Source organism: Garra rufa, chromosome 1, assembly GCF_049309525.1.
Source record: "Garra rufa chromosome 1, GarRuf1.0, whole genome shotgun sequence".
In the NCBI taxonomy this organism is placed as follows: Eukaryota; Metazoa; Chordata; class Actinopteri; order Cypriniformes; family Cyprinidae; genus Garra; species Garra rufa.
The window spans coordinates 67,285,017-67,299,271 of NC_133361.1; the positions used below are offsets into that span (position 1 = coordinate 67,285,017).

At 38.1% G+C, this 14,255-nt stretch overlaps 2 non-coding genes across 2 annotated transcripts; both read left to right on the top strand.

Moving 5' to 3' along the window:
• Nucleotides 1–11,412: 11,412 nt before the first annotated feature.
• Nucleotides 11,413–11,494, top strand: trnal-aag (transfer RNA leucine (anticodon AAG)). The gene has a single exon. It is a non-coding gene; the product is annotated as a tRNA-Leu (tRNA).
• A 2,222-nt stretch (nucleotides 11,495–13,716) lies between these two features.
• trnal-aag (transfer RNA leucine (anticodon AAG)) lies at nucleotides 13,717–13,798 on the top strand. The gene has a single exon. It is a non-coding gene; the product is annotated as a tRNA-Leu (tRNA).
• Nucleotides 13,799–14,255: the final 457 nt, after the last annotated feature.

Here is a 14,255-nt window from a genome sequence, read left to right on the forward strand (position 1 = left end):
TTTTGACACACTGAAAACGATGGATAATTTACACATTGAACAACCGTCTAAAAGAACACAGTAACACACTTCACTCTGAAACAAGAAGTGCATTAAACTTTTTATTTAATTAAATTACATGTTTTCTGACTTAATGATCTCACTTAGTCTTCGTTTAGAGTGTTAGAATGAATAAAAAATAACTGGCCAAATGGTGATCGACAGTTTTTATACTCACAAGGGCTGATTTTAAAGGCAAGTATTCAGGAGCAATCCACACAAAATATAACGAATTGGAAAATAAAAGTTTTGCAGCATTTCTAAATGATCTGAATTAAAACTGTGTTACAGATAAAAAAAATTCTCATATGAAATTCAGATAAGAGAAATATGACTTATTTGGCTAAAAACCTGTGCACAGCAGCTTTTATAATATAATTTGCATCTAGACAGATGTACTGTTACTTCTTTCTCGACAGTTGAACTTTCGACTTTCAAAAATGGATTTCACGTCACAAAAACAGCCTTCTTCCACTTTAGAAACAGAAAAGCTCGCTCACACATTCATGACCTCTAGACTGGACTATAGTAATGCATCTTTAATAAATAAGCTACAATTAGTCCAAAATGCAGCTTCTAGAGTTCTTTCCAGGTTAAGAATATTGGGATGATTTTTTGTTATAATACAAAATCAACCGCATATAAGGCATAAAAGCCAAACGGAAAGCAGCACACACAGGAATACACCGTGTGAAGACAAGACAACAAATATTAAAATCTAAATAAAAAATGTATCAGTCTTTTCAGAACAAGAAGAATACTTTATCACCATTCACTTTTGATTTCAAGCTTGACACTTAGATCATTTTTGTCCTCCACGTTTACCACACAGGTCTCTTCCTTTTTAAATTGGAGCTGCCACTCATTATCTGGCAACTTACCAGTCTTTAAGGAACTGCAAGTTTTACATCTGTCCTTCTTTGGATGGTAAAGACCCAGGTTCTGCTCTTTAAATTCTTCTGAGAACACTTGCCTCGAGAAGGGTCTCAGCATCTTTTCTTCAGCAGCATGATGGTAGACTTTATACAGGCTAGTCATGGACTGAAAGACAGGCTCCAGGTACTGTTTTGATGCTGATGACCCACAGTAGCAGAAAGTCACCTTTGGGAGATCCTGCAGAAAACTCTTCATGAACTCACGATCCTCACGTCTGAGGTTTGCTGCTGTATTCTGTGGTGTGTTTCCTGTGTCTTGCACCCAGTTAAGAGCACACCGATCCCCTATTCCGAGCGTTGCCAAAAATAAACTTTTACACACCCTTCTTCTCTGTCCATCAACTTTTAAGAAGTAAATAAGAGTAGACACCCTTCTTGAATTTTCACAGCCCCTTCTCCTCATTACTGGCATTACATCCACCAAACCACGCACATACGTTTTCTTCTCTTCCCAGTTCATGTTCTCCCAGAAACATTTAAAAATCTTCTCTCTGTCTGCTTCTTCAATTGTACCGCAGTGATGCTTGGAGGACTTCACACATCCAGCTGACTGACATCTTGGTCCCATCACTCGGGGCTCCATGTTAACTTGTTCATTCCTGCTTATCCCAACATACGGTTGTCCCATCATTCTTCTCCTTTTATTAACACTTTTCTTCAAACTTCTTTCATTCTGTCTTCTTCTTCTTCCAACTCTATCATCTTTGGTGCCATCAATGGATTCTAAAAAAAATACAACAAAAATATTTGTATTTGTATATAATGAGTACTACTGCTGTGATTACTGCACATTATACATAGAAATATCACTAAAGTGCAATACATTCTCTGTAAGTCATGTCATGGTATAAAAGATGAGTACAACATGCAATGGCTGAAACCTGGCCAAACTTGGCTTTATTGAGGGACTTTAGTTTTATGTGCCAAACTTCTGCGTCCTTGTTGAGAAACTTGTGTTTTATGCTCAACTGATAAAGTACTGTGGAGCAATATGGCGTTTGATATGGAGACTGTAGAGGAAATTTAAAATTTCCTTTTATTTACAAAGATCTTCATCTCACCATTGATTCATCATTTGTGTACGGATCTTCCAGTTTGCTGGGAACTTTGGTACTGATTACAACAGGCATGATTAAGATGGACAACTATGATGGATATTTTGGCAAGTGAACTGGATAACAGATAAGACTTTATTCACTCTATCACTTTTTATTAATCATTCGTGGACTGTGACCTGCCTTGGATTCTACTAAGTTTGTGTGTGTGTGTGTGTGTGTGTGTGTGTGTGTGTGTGTGTGTGTTTGTTTGGTTGTTCACTATTTAATTGTCTGAGTGTGGAAGCAAAATAGTAGCATGTTTAAAATACTCCTTCATTTTTGGTCATACAAATAAAAGTAATATATCTTTTGAATCAAAAGAATCTATGTGTATTTTTGTGCGCTCAGAATAGCAACAAAACATTGTGCATTTGTAAATGAAAGCAAAGAAAAGTTACGAAAGCAAAGATATTCGTCACTTTTTTGCTTAAATACCATCATTTCCTAACTGCCTGATTTGTATTACATTAAAACTGTACATTATATGTCATATGGACTGTGATCACTCTTAATTATAATGTTGAAATATGCATTTTCTGTAAAGCTACTTTGAAACGATATGTTCTGAGGAGTTACACAAAAAAATGTAAACTGAATACATCCTGTGATTTCGCAAATTGAAAAGTTTTGATACTCAATATTGTTTTGACTGTATTACTAGAATACATTTTCACCATTGCCATTAAAAGTTGATGGCTCACCTTTTTGCGTATGAAAAATAAGCATAATTAAATACTAAAAATTAATGGTTTACATTGTTTTTAAATGTTACACAATATATTTTGTATTAAATTGTCAAATAAAACTGCTTTAAATAGGACACTAATATGACATTCTTCAAAAATACAATTTATTTCTGTAGACATTTATACATTTTAATAAGGATCAAATGACTGATCTCAGCTTTCATAAGAAAAACCAACCTGTTTGTTCCTTTTTGTTTCAGACTGAATACTTCTGCAATCCTTATGCCTTCATTTTCCTCTTTAATAAACGCCATCTTTATAATAGTGTCACGTAGATCTCAGATGCTTCACATGAGATTTTCTGTGTGTCTGGAGATTTAAAATAAGAATAATTAACAGAAAGAAATATAAATCCAAACTAAATCTCTGTGTGTATCTCAATCAGAGGACGTCGATTAGAGTAAAAGTTAATGGTCTTAAATGACCCAAATAGCCCAAAAATAAATACATATTTCTGTTAATAAGTATTAATAAGGTATTTTCGGTTGTATATTTGGCATGTAATAATTTCTAGATTACATTCAATAGATTCCACTTTCATGAGAACTGTGACAGCTTTGAGTTTGTCGTTTTAAATGCATTCACACTGTTTTGAGAGCTTCGAATCACTGAATCATTTTGAAAAGCAATTGATTCAATTGACTCGGAGTTTCAAAAAGCTCCGTTTCTCATCACTACTAACCAGTGACTGAATCCGTGTTTACTGAAAACTTATTGAAAATATAGGGAGCGAAATGAAAAGCACCTATAATGTTTGTTAACCACGTGCAGATATGTTTTCCTCACACACATTATTATTATTATATATTTTTTTAAATATCAAATGTTTGATGAAACACTGCAACGTTACAATGAATGATTATCAATTCATTTTACATCGCTTGTAAAAAACGATTGCACTGCCTTAACGATTTCTAGATATTTAAACACTTTAAACTCTTAAAAACACCAACCTCTCTTCAGCCGAATCTTTTTTTTTTTTTTTTTTTTTTTTTATTAAACATCAGAGTACAAGTACATCAAGTACAACTTTTTGTGTACAAAACAGTAACAATCACGCCAGGGGAGAAGACAACTAAAATAACATACAATAAAAGGAGAAAATAAAAATACATAAATCATACAAATGCATTGTAAAGCAAAAACATTGTATATGACCTAACAGCTTTCTTATTCGTAGAGCAGGAAATGGAGGAGATGTATTGTTTTACATTAACAGAAAGTTCAATAAAGGCAGGTTTCTTATTCTGGAATTTCGATTTATGAATGTAAAACTTGGTCAAAATAATTATTAGATTAATTAGATAAAACTCAGAGGTAAAGTTCTTGTCATGGGTAACAAAACCAAACAGTACATTTTCCCATTTCAGCATAAAGTCAGGATAAATATGGTCGGCAATATATTCTCTTCAGCCGAATCACAAACACAGGAGCGCAGTCTTATGGCGTCACATCGCAAAATAAAAGTCCTGTGTTGGCCATAAATACATTGTATATGCAGAAAACATATATGCATAACAAACATATGTCAGCTGTATTCTAAGTTTAATTGGTGGTGAAATGGGTTTAAAAAGAAAGAAACCACAAGCTATTGCAAAAAAATATTTCAAATTGATTTAGTATTATTTTATAAACTGTCTAACCTTTGCAAAAATAATAAATTTGCTAGACATTAAAATACAATTTTGTATTTTACACACCTTTTTGTATTGATATAGGCTTTCAATTTTATCATTTCATCAGTGCAAAGTAATCCATTTCCACAAGAAATATAAATCATAAAATGATAAAAAAAAACTCAAAATATTTATAAGTAATGTTATAGACTAGGCTAAACTGCAACTAATCATACATATAAATCATATACTTTACAGTGTCTCTAAAGTCACCTTCCACCCAGTTAGTATGTGCTTTCTCGCCTTCCAAAATACACTGCAATTCTATTGAGACATTTTCCGGAAGTGATATTGTTCATTTTTCCCACTTGCCTCTCTTCAAACTTTTAAATATGTGGCTGTAAATTAGTAACTACAAATGCTGATTTCATTTGTGACCATGGACCACAAATATATATATCACCTCATACATATATATAATTATTATTATTTTCTAGCAATAGCCAAAAATACCACCAAGATATTTTGTAAATTTCCCACTTTAAATATATCAAAACTTAATCTTTGATTAGTAATATGCATAGCTAAGAATTTCATTTGGATAACTATAAGGGCGATTTTCTCAATATTCTGATTGGAAAGCTCATTTATTCAGCTTTCAGATTATGTATAAATCTCAATTTCAAACAATTTACACTTATGACTGGATTTGCAGTCCAGGGTCACATTTGTTTCCATCTTTGTTATACCTGATAATGAGCTAATTAGTTAAACCAAGGGGGCTTATCAATATACAGCATAATTCAAGAAACCAAGGCTGCGTCCGAAATCGCATACTTCCCTACTATATAGTACGTGAAAAACAGTATGTAGTATGTCCGAATTCATAGTATTCAAATTCAGTAGGCGAGAAGTACCCGGATGACCTGCTTCCACCCGAATTCTGTAGTCTGCATACATTGGACACTTTCCTATCCCATGAGGCTCCGGGAGAGGAGGCGTCGTATTCGAAAAAATGGCGGAAAGTGGAGACGCGACTCTTTTCAAGTGTAAGTACACTGATAAAAATATGGAGCTTGTTCTACTTAAAAAAAGTAAGGCAACTTTTTGCATCATTTTATCCCATAGATCTTACAAGAGTAGTCTTTGTTTGTACAACATTAATTTCACAAGTAAAGTCAACTCTCTTTTGCAAACAAAGGCAACTCAACTGTGATAAGTTGAATTAACTTGTAAAAAGTAAGTTGACTTTACTAGCAAAAGTGAGTTAACTGTACTTGCAAATTTAAGTTAACCTGACTTGCAAAATGAATGCTGTACATACGAAGACAACTCTTGTTTGATCTACGTGATAAAATGATGCAAAAAGTTGCCTTACTATTTCTCTGTAGATAAAACACAATATGTTTTTGTTATGGTGAGCAACTTAAATCTAGTACTGTACGTGGTCTGTATGTTGGTCAATCTGTCCAATGTAAAAATGGACATTTTGGCCTCATGGTGCTGTAGAAAAAAATAACATCAAGAGTTCACAAGTCACCAAAATTGACATTTTATTACAAATTCACACAAAACTCATATCATACATGTACTGCCATTGAACTGGGCAATAACTGAGTGTACTGTACTCAATACATTACTCAATTCATTACAGATTTGTTTAGTGGATTTTTAATAATCAATTCATCTTTAAAACAACACATTTGGGCTTTGGGAAACATTTTCCCATCAAAAACTAAGTAATTGAAAAAAGACAGATTGTAAAACAATGAATGTTATTTTTAGTTGCAGCTCTAATACTGTATACTCTGCAACAATGCTCATATTATTCAAACGACATCTGGTATTAATTATTCAACTTAACAAAAGGGCTTGTTTAACAATAGTTCAAGATGAATTGTAATATTTTAGTGTATGGATGGAAAAGGATGGATTCACACCGTGCAACACCTGTGATAAACTTGTTAGTGCCAAAGGAGGATGTACAACAAACATGACACAAACACCTTCACCTGCTGCATGGGATACAAATACACAAATATTATCAAATATCAATGAATTAATTTTATTTCACTATTTACAGTGTATCTAAAGAATTTTTAAATATCAATTTAAGGCAATTTATGACCCTTTTTAAGAGCTGCTCAAGTTAAATAAACAGTATGAGCGGGGTTGGACGATGTACGGTAACATATTAAGCCATAAAATGACATGATTTACAATTCAGATACATGTTTTCACAAAAGCAAAAAATCTTATACAATGGCATTTCAGCCTTTATACCATTAAAAGGGATAAATCAAGCATATAATGTATTATATTTATTTAAAACATAAGTATAACTGTCTTAATTGTTTAGATTTTTAGAAAGCACATTAACTTCTTTCACATTTAGAACTTTATGTGTTTGCTGCATAAAAACATTGGTAGATATTTACAATAATCTGACTAAAAACAGCTGAAAATTTGGACGTGCAAATTCATGCTCTGTCACTAGGGGGCGCTTTAGGAGCGCTGAAATATTACGGTTTCCCTAGTACCAGCTGTAAGCTACGGTGCCCGCCAGGGGACACCTTCGGTTCACTTATGTTTGTCGTGGCCACAACATAATATCATGTTCCCACGAGTTTATATGTCGTGGCCACGACAAACATAAGTGAACCGAAGGTGTCCCCTGGCGGGCACCGTAGTAAGCAAAGCAGCATTAACGCAGTTTTATCAGACATGAAATCAAAATGGCAACAACACGTTTGTGAGGACAGTCGGTTCCCCTCAGATACATTCATATAAAGACATCCCTGTAGCATTAGTCTTTAAAACGTGCAGTGTGCATATTTATTCAATGACATCATTGCCGCTTAGATTTATCCAGCCCTATCGCGATTCTTGTCTTTCTGTCCCCAAATGTAAGACCTCAAAAAATTATAAGTAAGCCTCTTTTGATATGGGAAGCTGCTCTCTATACGTTCGCGCAATCCTAGCTTGGTGGCTATTTGATTCCATATTCCATATATTTGAATGGAAGCGAGCTCGCCTACATCTTTGGCAGCAAACCAGCTGGGTACCCAGTTTGTTTCAGTTTGAACACCACCTCACATGATATCGCTCAGGTCCTACTCTCAACATATAAATAAATCCACGTAAATTTAAGAAGAAAGACCTGCACTTATTAAAAAATTGTCTACAAAAAAAATTGGGATCGAAAATGTAATACCTCGTCGGATGACGTTTATTACTTTTTAATACTTTTTAATGCCCTTAATTTTGGCTAATTTCATTTACTACCTTTTACAACCCTGCGAACACCCTGGCCGAGTTACAGCTAAAACTCCTTGCTAACGGCTACACACACCCGTGTCCGCACACACACACACACAAGTGCAGCTAAGGACGCGGCACCAGCGCCGTGCGATTAACGTTAACGTTACATGGAAGAAAAAACACATCCCTGTTTACTTTAAATTACTGTCACTTGCAAATGTGAGCTTAGAAATACATTTGAGTGCAGTATTTTAAAATTTGCTAACATTAGTTTCCAGGCACACACGAAGTCTTTTGAAGCCACTGGCTATCTTAATTACAAATCACATCAAGAGCCTCAGTTGTCTTGATTATTAGTTTCTACAACAATATAAAACCTGAAAGATTGTAGAAATTTACCAGCTATATTATTAAAATTCATTATAAAAATAAAGTCCAGTCTCCCGCTTTCCCGAACTGGCCGCTGCTTTCGACAGTGCTCGACGACGGTTGGCGCGAAATACCCAGAATGCACCACACGGGGCGCAGTTGGGGCGGAGTAAATACAACGAGCAAATTGTTTGTTGTGTGGGTCTGCACAAGAAGATTTGTTGAGCCACTTAAATACAGCTTGTTGAGGAAAAAAATCAAAATGACTAGTGATTTTAACAAATGTAGAATAATTCACAACTTGATATATTCATGTCAGGAGACAAACAATGTTTTTTATTGTTATTATCACAGGCTTAATTATGTCATAACTACAAATTCTTAGATATACTTTTTTCAGTGTACCGCATTGCCTGACTACGATCACCTGACCGCCGTATTCTCCTGTCCAAAGTCCGCCTCATCGGCCGGTGACCGCTGTTTCGTTGTTTTACTTTTGTTTAATAAACGTTCTCAGATGCCTTTGCTTTATTTGTAATTTAATATACTTAAACTAAATGACTTTGATATATTTACATACGTAATACATATCGAATTTTCCCCAAATATAGCCTATAACTTTTGGTAAATTATGCTTGGTATGTATAAAATGTTTGGTTTGATTATATGAATTTTGTATGGCATTTTTACTCAAAGTTTTATTCAAAGTTTACACAAGCAGATGTAAAGTTAAAAAGAACAATATCAATGAATGATTTTTAATAATAAACAATATGTAAAAGTATTACATAGGCCTATAACACGCAGGAAAAAAAAAGCTTTATTTATAATCTGGCATGAAAAAATACATGTAGTAAAAGCGTCGCCTCACGGTTGATGAATGTCGCCAAACAACGTTGCCACAGCCTTTTCGCGACTTACATTCCCACGTTGTTACAACGTTGCGAGCACGTAGACGGCGACGTTGCCATTATAAAAATGGAATGTTGCACAGACGTCGCCACAACGTAAATGTGTTTGCTGGGGAGACGCACCCAGAGTTTTAATTTACATTTTTTTTCTACCAAACCCATAGAAAAACTTCTGCTGAAGCAACTGAGATCCACGTGACACACAATTATAAAGATGGAGTTTATTAAAGAGGAGAGTGAAGACACGAAGATTGAAGAAACATTCATCAAACATGAAGATACAGAGACACAAACAAAGATGGAGTTTATTAAAGATGAGAGTGAAGACATGAAGATTGAAGAAACATTCATCAAACATGAAGACACTGAGGAACAAACAGGTTGGTTTTCGGTCTCGAAGCTGAACTCACTCGTTTGATTCTTATTAAAATGTCCAGCTCTACAGAAAACAGTTATTTTGTGTAACATTAAACACAGTACCTACTTCTGATTAGAAAACAATGAAAACAGTATTTGACAAAAATATATTTTTCTTGAAGCAAACAATGACATTCAGTTTTTAACCTGACATTTGTTTAAGTTGTAAAATTTTTTCTGCTATCACCAAAAGTGCTACATTAAAATGTAAAAAGCAGTGATTGTTCATTACAACAAGCAGTAAATAATATTTCAGAAAACCAGCCTACTTCTAAAACAAAACATTTTCCTGTTTGAGTCACTGCATGCTGCACTGCGTGTTTTTGTTCTTTATTTAAATATCTTTGGTGAGTAAGTAATACAGTCAGTGATCAGTAACTTTATATTGAACTAAAGCATATGAAACAGTTGAAATCAAACACCTGAGTAGTGCATTGTGACTTTCACACCTTTTGTCATCCTCTGTAGTAGAATGATCAGAAGTTGATCTAGTTAGTGAGTCAACCCGAAGGTTGCGAGTTTGAGTTTCAGGTCCGGCAGGGATTGTCAGTGGGGAGTGAATATCTAACTCATTTTAGGTTGGAGGTCAGATGTCCCGTATTTCCTTTTACACTGTCAGTACACTAATATTAGCCATACAACCCTTGTGCTCATTTTGTCAGGTATTATTGAAATTTATATTAGATGGAAGAAGGCTATATAATTATATAAAAAAGTGAATGCAACTTGGTTCTCAATTGTGGAAAAATAACAACGGTACATCCCTCCATCAAGATGTAGATGGGTAGAGGTTTTTGGTCATTGTTTTTATTGCTTGTTAGTTTTATATATATATAGTTGTGAAGAAATATAGAGTATGATCAGCTATAGTTACATTGTGATGTCTTTCAAGGGAATCATATGCAATGAGAAAAGCAGAGGAGTGAATACTGAGTGTAAGTGGTCAGATGGTCAAGAACTAAATGGTAGGCCTGTAGTGATGCGTCGATGACGTCGACGACTCGGTTCTAAAAAAACGTTGACGTCAAATCCACATCACGCCCATTTACCAGACTCATGTGGCGACCAAAACAAAGCAGCATGGATAACGAAACTCCGTCCACTTCTCAGGTTCAGCAGCCTGCACTCCCAAGCAATACATGTCATCAGAAACAGGGCTCGACATTAACGCTTGTCTGGGACAAGTGGATTTTGTGAATGGGAAAGTGAAGGAGAATTTTACTAGCCCGACCGGACAAGTAACCTGATACATCAATAACAAACAATAACTAGCATAGCACCGAAACTTTGGTGAGAATGATTCTGAGTGTATTACTTACAGTGTAAACAGTGACTGAAAATGGACAGTATCAAGGATCAAAGCTCGTGCAGCCTATCTGAATGACTCACGGAATTTTTTAAACTAATAGGTGCAACAGCATACACAAAGAAACAAACATACAACCCAAATACAGCGATGATGATCCCTACACCGCTGTTCTGCTCTCCAGAGCAAATACAGAGCATTGACACTCTCGATAAATGACCAATCAACAACAGACATCTTGTAAAAAGATGGCTGCCAACGGGGTTCGAAACTTTTTGAAACTTTCGCCTCTGACGCACCTGATGCGCGTAAATATCGCTTCAAACTTTTGTTTTTATGCGCGTCCATTTTTGCCTACACACACAAAAAAAAAAACGTTCTTTGCCCGCACTCCAGAGGCTTTGCAAAGAAGGTCCGGCGGCCGACATTTTCTCTATCTTTGGGGTGGGGAGAAAAGGGCCCACGAAGGTGAACATTCCAGGGTAGCGTGGCCGAGTGGTCTAAGGCGTTTGAGTTAGGCTCCAGTCTCCTGGGGGGCGTCGGTTCAAATCCCATTGCTACCAGCAGCCATTTTAACCAAGGCAGGGAGGCCCTCTAACCCGCTTGGGAGCGGGCTTTTTTACGCAAACAGGATTAGACTGCAGCCGTTCCGCAGAGTCAGTATTAGGGAGGCCATTTGACCTGTCGTAAAGACCCGTGGAACACACCATGACAAGGTAGCGTGGCCGAGCGATCTAAGGCGCTGGATTAAGGCTCCAGTCTCTTCGGGGGCGTGGGTTCGAATCCCACCGCTGCCAGGGAAGTCTTTTGGAAAGCTCCTGAGGCTGCGAAGCGACTGGAGAAGTGACGCTGCATGCTCATCCAAACTTAGCCGCTTTCGCATTCTTTGCCATTTAGAAAAGTCAGTGCTGGAAGCTTGTCCCAGCCTCTGCTCCATTCCAACAGAGGCACAGCAATAATTTACAATCATAGGAGAGGTGCAATAAAAAACAAACAAACAATTCAACGAATTTGAAAATTATATTAATGAAAAACAATGAGTAGTCTACAAGAATTGAGACAACCAATGTCACTCATGGAAAGTTTTGGGTGAAATAACAGCTGCCTGATCATTTTGATTTTAAATGCACAGCTGGCTATCGTTTTCACATAAGCCCCAAAGGCCTTGATTAGCGGATTCAGGTGTGCTTGATCAGAGATGGACCTCCACTCCACAGGAAGGGGGCCACCAGGAGTAGGACTGCATACCCTGTATTAAGGATGCCTTTACGGCGTTGAATTACAAGGCATCAGCTTGTGGCGAAGCGCAACCCAAATACAGCGACAATGATCCCTACACCTCTGTTCTGCTCTCCAGAGCAAATACAGAGCAGTGAAACTCTCGATAAATGAGCGATCAACAACAGACATCTTGTACGCACCTGACGTGCGTAAATTTCGCTTCAAACTTTTGTTTTTATGCGCGTCCATTTCGCTCTTGACGGGTGAATAAACACAAAGTGGTCACGCGTATAAATAGAAGCGGCAGGCGCGAATTTAGACGCGTATTCGCGTTTGGTGTGAACGTAGCATAAGGCGCTGGATTAAGGCTCCAGTCTCTTCGGGGGTGTGGGTTTGAATCCCACTGCTGCCAAGACAGAGTTTTGGAAGGCTATTTTGCATACCCCCCAAAAAAAAAACGTTCTTTGCACGCATTCCAGAGGCTTTGCAAAGAAGGTCCGGCGGCCGACGTTCTCTCTATCTTTGGGGTGGGGTAAGAGGGCAGAAAACGGCCCACAAAAGTGCAAATTCCAGGGTAGTGTGGCCGAGTGGTCTAAGGCATTTGAGTTAGGCTCCAGTCTCCTCGGGGGCGTTGGTTCAAATCCCATTGCTGCCAGCAGCCATTTTAACCAAGGCAGGGAGGCCCTCTAACCCGCTTGGGAGCGGGATTATTTCAAGCAAACAGGATTAGACTGCAGCAGGAGCCTGCTTGATGCTGACCTCCACTCCACAGGAAGGGGGCCACCAGGGGCCTCATTTATAAAATTTTCTTACGCACTGATTTGATCTTAGAGTGTTCGTACGATCAAATCCACGTCAAAGTACAGATTTATAAAAACCGTCTTTGACGTGGAAAAGTACTTATCTCCACGTCAGATTCCAGCTTGGCGTACGACCGTTTCCTTGTGGTAATGCCTGGTATTGCAGATAGTTCAGCCTCACTATAATTTGATTTCTTGCGCTCCTTTTTACTTGCCATTGTCACAGAGTTTTTGCTTTAGGAATGAGCTCATTTTATATGTTAATTAATTAAGCAGGGGCGTTTCGACGGCGGAACATTCAGCTGCACACAATTCCACAATCATTTGTGATTTATAACCGAATGACTGGCGTACGCATGGATTTCGTGGTACGTTCGTTTTCTCTGAATCGCTCTTACGATCAAATCAGAAAAGTTCTTAGATAAAATCAAGGATGGTTTCTACGCAAGTCTTTATAAATGAGGCCCCAGGAGTAGGACTGCATACCCCTGTATAAAGGATGCCTTTACGGCGGCAAATTACAAGGCATCAGCTTGCGGCGAAGCGCGACAAGAAAAAAAAAAATGTTCCCATGAAGGTGAATGTCCCAGGGTAGCGTGGGTTTGAATCCCACTCCTGCCTAAACTATTGTGCCTACGCAAAAAAAAAAAGTTCTTTGCCCGCACTCCAGAGGAGTGCAAAGAAGGTCCGGAGGCTGACGTTCTCTCTATCTTTGGGGTGGGGGAAGAGGGCAGAAACGGGCCTAGGAAGGTGCATGTTCCAGATTTGCGTGGCCGAGTGGTCTAAGGCATTTGATTTAGTCTCCAGTCTCCTCGGGGGCGTGGGTTCAAATCCCATCGCTGCCAGCAGCCATTTTAACCAAGGCAGGGAGGCCCTCTAACCCGCTTGGGAGTGGGCTTGTTTTACACAAACAGGATTAGTCTGCAGCCGTTCCGCAGAGTCAGTATTAGGGAGGCCATTTGACCTGCCGTAAAGACCCGTGGAGCACAACATGACGAGGTAGCGTGGCCGAGCGGTCTAAGGTGCTGGATTAAGGCTCCAGTCTCTTTGGGGGCGTGGATTCGAATCCCACTGCTGCCAGGGAAGTCTTTTGGCAAGCTCTTGAGGCTGTGAAGCGACTGGAGAAGTGATGCTGCGTGCTCATCCAAACTTAGCCGCTTTCTTCAGCTGGTTGTACAGACCCGTGGAACACAACATGACGAGGTAGCGTGGCCAAGCGGTCTAAGTCGCTGGATTACGGCTCCAGTCACTTTGGGGGTTCGATTCCCACGGCTGCCAGGGAAGTCTTTTGGAAAGCACCTCAGGCTGCGACCGGAGAAGTGACGCTGGATGCTCATCCAAACTTAGAGATGGACCTCCACTCCACAGCTGATTGCTTTCTCCACTAAAAAAGACCTGCAGACAGTGGGAGCAGGTTCTTGAGGCAGTACTTGACCATAAAGGAATATCCCAGAACTTGTACATAGGATGGCCAGGCAGTGTTCATGATGCATGAGCTATTACAGGCTCCATATTGTTCAGAAATGCAGAGAAAGGC